This window comes from Diadema antillarum, unplaced genomic scaffold (genome assembly GCF_040938485.1).
Source record: "Diadema antillarum isolate AM-2024a unplaced genomic scaffold, OU_Dant_1.0 seq00000326_RagTag, whole genome shotgun sequence".
NCBI lineage: Eukaryota > Metazoa > Echinodermata > Echinoidea > Diadematoida > Diadematidae > Diadema > Diadema antillarum.
In genome coordinates, this window is record NW_027271344.1 from 21,538 (window position 1) to 27,978 (window position 6,441).

Genomic DNA, 6,441 nt, shown 5'->3' on the forward strand with positions numbered 1-6,441 from the left:
TCAATTTCTCACACTCTCACAGATGTATTCTACTATTAAATATTGCTGCTTTCATTCAATCCACGTTTGTATTTGGACTTTGGTTTCCTTTACTTATTAAAAAAACAAAAAAAAAAAAACAAAAAAAAAAAACAATGCAACCAAGACTAGAGTATAACAAGTTAGCCCAAATATGCATTGTCATGAAAGAGAAATACAATAAATGCTCGAGTGTACACTGTGGGTTCCACCTGCTTTTTCCCCCTTTGGTGCTATTGTTGTAACATTTTCTTGTGTATTGATTATTTCTATCTTTTCAATATTGTATCACTTTGGCACGAGCATTCTACACCCGTGATGATAACAAAAGCATATCAGGTGGACACAGAAATGCATAAGCTCTGTAATGTACAGTCCATTCGATAATAGTGCAGGCCTATACCAAAGTTATGATGTCACAGTATTTTGTGAAAGCTTAGCTTTTAACCAGGTGCACTCATAAACACTCGGGCCAGGTGAGGTTGTTTAGAACCATTTTCCAAGACGATGAATTGCTATGACATCACACTTTGATACTCTATTGGAAAATTCTGTCCTTGTGGATGACCGTTTCCTTCACTACATTTTTAGGATTGTATCTAAACTCTTTGTCAGATGATAGAAAAAATGGCGGCCCTTCCTGCTGATATCAGATGAAACAGCTTCAGTATAGCTTCAGTCTGTTGTTTGTTTGGGTTGTTTTGTTTGTTTGTTTGTCTGTTTGTTTGTTTTGTTTGGGGTTAGTTTTTTTTTTTTAGCTAGTGATTAGCCGTTTAAAGAACATACGACCGTTTGTATACCTCACCCTTTTCAAGCATTGAGTCGAGATAACATAGAGAGAGAGGGAAAAAAAAATGTCTATTGATGCAAACCCAGATATCTTTTTGTCGTTTTCCCGTCAAGCTCGGAAGGATTTGGAAGCATACCGTTTCTCCTTCCTCCTGTATTACGACAAGACCACCTCACTGCAATCACAAGAGCTCCGTGTCCCCAACAATGGGGATAAAGGGGTATAGAACAGGGTACACTATGTATTTGAACAGCCATCGAGTATACCATCATGCCTCTCTTCGACCGTAAAGCATTTTCTAGGATCAGCGAGACACGCTCTGATTCATTTGAACTTTCTGGTACAAAAGGGGTAAAAGTCCAAAATGGTGTCCCAAATGGCTGTCATTTCCTTTTGCAGGTATTCAAGCCCAGCACAAAATCGAAATAGATGTTTTGAATCATATGGAACTAAATACGATACATAATAAAAAATAGTGTATATTCTCAAGCACGCAAGTAGCAATAAAATCGCTCGAGCTCTTCCCGAAATCCAAAGTTTCCAATCTTGATATCTTACAATTCTGTCATATACGTATCTGTAATTCATTGACTCTTTTTCTCCGTAAAAAAAAAGAGATGATATTCAACAAACTTTTCTTTAAAATCAAATTTAGTTCGTATGCACGTATAGTACACAAGATATAACATTTGAATTTGAATGTCTTGCAGCCAATCCTATTAGCACTTGCTGACATTATCAGGGAAACATTTCACAATCATTAATGTGTGGCTAAACCGAGTGACGTTTTGCAAAACATGGTGTATTTTCTTCACCTCAAGCAGGGGAGATGAAAGTTCAGTGCTATCATTTTTTTTTACTGGGTGTTTGTTATTGCTAGTTCGTTATTCCGAAACACACAAATTCCCTCTACCTAGAGGTTTGTTAGTCCGAAATGAAAAAGGGTTCCTCAATCCGAATATTTGTGGCCTTATTCTAATCAAGGTGCGTTAATCCGATGAATGAAATATAAGATTCGTTATTCCGAAGGGTTGTTTATCCGAAAATAAAACAAGGTTCGTTATTCCGAAGGTTCCTTCCAAAAATCTTATGTGGTTCGTCAATCTCGAAGAAGGTTCGTTAATCCAAAATTGAAATCAAGTTGTATGAAAGATAGATCATTGAATAATCTGTGGAGAAGAATGGTTTATCCTAATGTTGATGCAGAAGAGGAGGAGGGCTTGCACACAGAGGAGGAGAAAATACTTTTAAATCTCTTTATAAGGGATCATTGGTCTCAAAACGTGCATTTAAAGTGTGTATTGGGGTTACCTGTTAACAGACTTATGAGGGTCGGAGGGGGAAATAAAGGAAATATGCCGGCCATTTTATTTTTCTGGAAATGCTCAAGTGTTTGTTTGTTTATTTGTTTGTTTGTTTGTATTTGTGTGTTTTACAATTTCTAAATGCGTTTCAAACATACTATGGGATTCCTCGTGTCTCAAAATGTATATTTACGCATTTGAAGTGTGTATTGGTTATACCAACTTTCAAAGTTAAAGAAAAACAAGTAGGCCTAATGTCGGCCATTTTTGACGCCATTTTGGATGGCGGAAAACGTCCGAAGCAGATTTGTGAGGATTTTTAGCACGAGTTCGACATTACAACACGGGGCTCAACGTGTCGGTCTTGTCACATGGGCCTTGTTTGCTTAGTGTCAAACTCATGGGCTGCATGACTCGTGGGCGTATTTAACTCGTAGGCTGTAAATGACTCATGGGCTGTATGATTAGATGGTGTCGGTCTCGTGACGTGCACCCATGCAGATGTTCACCCAACACTTCATAACTATAGGGCCCACTTGTATCATGTCGCATAATTATAATACTCACTCAATAGCTATATTATGTCAATATCTCTTTTAACTGAAGACCACTTCTTATGTAGACCACACTATGACTGTATGAGTATTATTATCGGTCTCTATAGCCATGATTGGTTATCTTTAGTGAACATTATTTTATCTTGTTATTGCAGTTATTCCGATTTTGAAACTGAGGACACATTGTTTATTCGATTATTAGCATTTTTCTATACAAGTTTATTCTCACCAAAATGTATAAGGCATTCAATATTCACATAAGTCATGTTGCATAATTATATTCCTGTACATTTTTAATTTCCTTACTGCACCACAATGAGAGTTAACTTGTACTGTATAGAGTGATTTCAAAATTTCATGCAAGCCTCAACACACTACTTCTAATGGCAAAATACAGATACTCCATCTGCAGTATAAGTCAAATCAAAAGGATCAAAAAGCTTTTGGTACGTAATGGATGTTCACATAGTATGTGGACAGGTCATGAAAGAAACTTTTTATTCAGATGTACTTTTTGAAACCTGGCTCCGTCCGGAATGTTTGAAGTAGGCCTAACAATTAACAATGCAGACGTGGGTATAAAGAAACTGTTAACAATATGATCTATAGAATGTGTAGTGATGTAGGGTATAGACAGTGTATACAGAAATATTTGATGATATCAGTTCTTGTAATTAGATACTACTGGAGGAATGTTTGAAGTAGGCCGAACAATAACAATGCAGACGTGGGTATAAAGAAACTGTTAACAATATAATCTAGAATTACGTGCAGTGATATAGGGTATATAGACAGTGTATAAAGAAATATCTGATGATACAGTTCTTGAAATTAGATACTACTGGAGACATTAGGATAGCAAATGATGTATATATAGGTAAGAAGTCTGTGGTTGATAAGGTCATTGATTGAATTTGCAAAGGTTTGCTCTGTAACAATGACGAGTCAGTATAATAGGCTTGTGATGCAGTTTGTCTAAAACGCGGTTGACAGAGCTCACGAGTATTCAAATGGTATAGGGCCTAGTATATTTTTTGTTGAGGGACTTTAAAAGGTTGGAGAGAAGATATATCGAGGCGCTCACGGAGGAGGAATGATTAGATGCTATATCTATCTGAACTTGTTTCTTTTGTTAAAAAAAAAAAGATTGATCTTAAATCTGAATCATTCCAGATAATTAGGCTTAAATTGCGAGGTTTTGATCGTAGCCAATGTTTATTTGTATAATACTTACTATAAGAAACAATACAGTCAAACTGAATTTTTGAGAATTTAAAACTTGATAGTGATAAATCATACACAATGTCACAACAATAATATCTTACTTGGCGAATTCAATAAAAACATGGTGACTGATAATAATCTGTCTTAGAAAAAAACTATAACCGAGCAGATAACCCAGAATAGGCCTAGGTCCTGATATATTAACCCAATATATAGAGTGACGCTTTATACAATCAGTCCCTCATTGATATGATTTTTGTATTTCTGATACACTTTATGGGAATGTCATTAACGGAAGTCATATAGTAACTATATAAGTGATTTAGGCGCCGTCAGACTGGCAAAAGATCGAAAAGTTAAGATCGCAAAATCTTAATTGTCGTCCGGTCACGCTGGCAAAAGATCGAGAAGTTCATCAGTTACGGGGTGGCATGTATAGAGGGATCCGTTTAGTGAGAGTGGGAAGTTTCGCGGAAGTCAATGGCAAAACTTCGAGATCTTATACAAAGATCACGATAGAGAGATCCGTAAAGTGAGAGTGGGAAGTTTCGCGAAAGTCAATGGCAAAACTTCGAGATCTTACAAAGATCACGATAGAGAGATCCGTATAGTGAGAGTGTATGGGAAGTTTCGCGAAAGTCAATGGCAAAACTTCGAGATCTTACAAAGATCACGATAGAGGGATCCGTATAGTGAGAGTAGGAAGTTTCGCGGAAGTCAATGGCAAAACTTCGAGATCTTACAAAGATCACGATAGAGGGATCCGTATAGTGAGAGTGGGAAGTTTCGCGAAAGTCAATGGTAAAACTTCGAGATCTTACAAAGATCACGATCTTAAACTTCTTGATCTTTTGCCAGTCTGACCGCGCTATATCCAATGATGAATATATACCCCATTTAGCGTGTCAAAAACTTGAGGACAAACCCTGGATAAATGAACATCATTTGACACTTTGTCTTGTTGCAAAGCAATAATGATAGAAGAACCAAAATGAAGCGTTTTGGTGGTTGTTGTTGGGTTTTTTTTTCCAAAATTGAAGCGGAAAAATAACCTGAATATATATATTGGTAAAGAATTGTTATCAGAATACATTCCAGAATTTTCATAACATCAGTAAGGTATTAGAAAATTCTGTTAAGACTTTAACCTCATAGGAAAAATAAGATTGTAAATAGTAAGGCGTCGTTACCACTGTAGTAAGACTGCCTTTCGTGAAGCCCTGCTTTTATCATCATGGATGTGAGCTGTAGATGTTGAACCAACTGCAAAACAATGTCATACTGTCGGAGTCTGGTCGAGAGGACCAGTGTTATCTCCTCTCCTGTTGACATCACTGCCTAATGATAAATGTTTTGTGCCCGAGGTTTTGTGTCAGCGTCTGAGAACCCTAAACAGACCAAGACGCCGTGTAGTGCCTATGTGAGATGTATTGTCACGATTGGCACCCTACGTATAAAATGTGTCACATGCAGGAACAAGGGTTGGATATCTATTTGAGCTGCAAAGGCGCATCTCCATCATGACCACTGCAGACAAATCCCATTCCCATACACGAGTCACACTAAATTTCACTTCAGATGTTGCCTGAGCATGTCTACACCTTTGTGGCCTCCGATTATCCAAGCGGAACGAGTTGGTCCTTTCGTCAATGGCCCAAGCGCCATTTCACCATGGAGCGGTCGACTTTGCAGGCTGGAAGGATCTTTTTAACCTTACGAAGACGGGATGTCCCCCAAAATGTTGCACAAAATGATCGTGGTATGATATCCCGACAGACTAATAGCAGTGGTAGTGTCTGGGCCTTGAGATACAAAGCTGCCATCCCTCTAGAACAACATCTTCGCGTTCTTCATTTCAAAGCGAATGAAATTTGCTAGTTTGATTGCTTAGAGGCAAACCTAACATGGAGCAAAGTTATATATACGGCTACCTTTGCAACTACAGATGTCTAACTCGATGGTGCGATGAATCAATTTAGAATTTCGCTAATATACTAATCTTCATTTTTCTCAAATATTTTTGATACGAACAGAACTTCTCCTTTGGCTGACGAGGACACGCAAAAAGTTTTACCTTGATAACATATGCCTACTAAAAACAAGTCTGAAGAACAAATAGCATGCGTGGAGAGCTGCCCATCCAACACTATATCACACAAAGTTGACAATTTGTCTTGCCGTCTAGATTTTCACAGTTCATAACTTTCGTATGTATTTCCGATTTTCCCTCGAATTTGTGACTGATCAGGGGCGGATCCAGGAATTCCGTAAAGGGGGGCGCAGAAATATTTCTGGTGCCACTTCCGGGTTTCATCGGCTGACAAGGAAAGAAAAAAAAAGTGGGGCGCACATACCCCTTTCATTTATTTCTTTTATTTCAAAACAATATAAAGGGAGTGCCCCCCCCCCCCCTCCCCCAAAGAATCTGCCACTGTATAGAGTATACTTCACGGACTTTTCTGTTTTCACACAAAGCAACATAACATCAAGTTGGAAGTATGAATAATATTTGGAGTTGGCCTGCCGGTATGGCTAGCAGTCTTGTTTA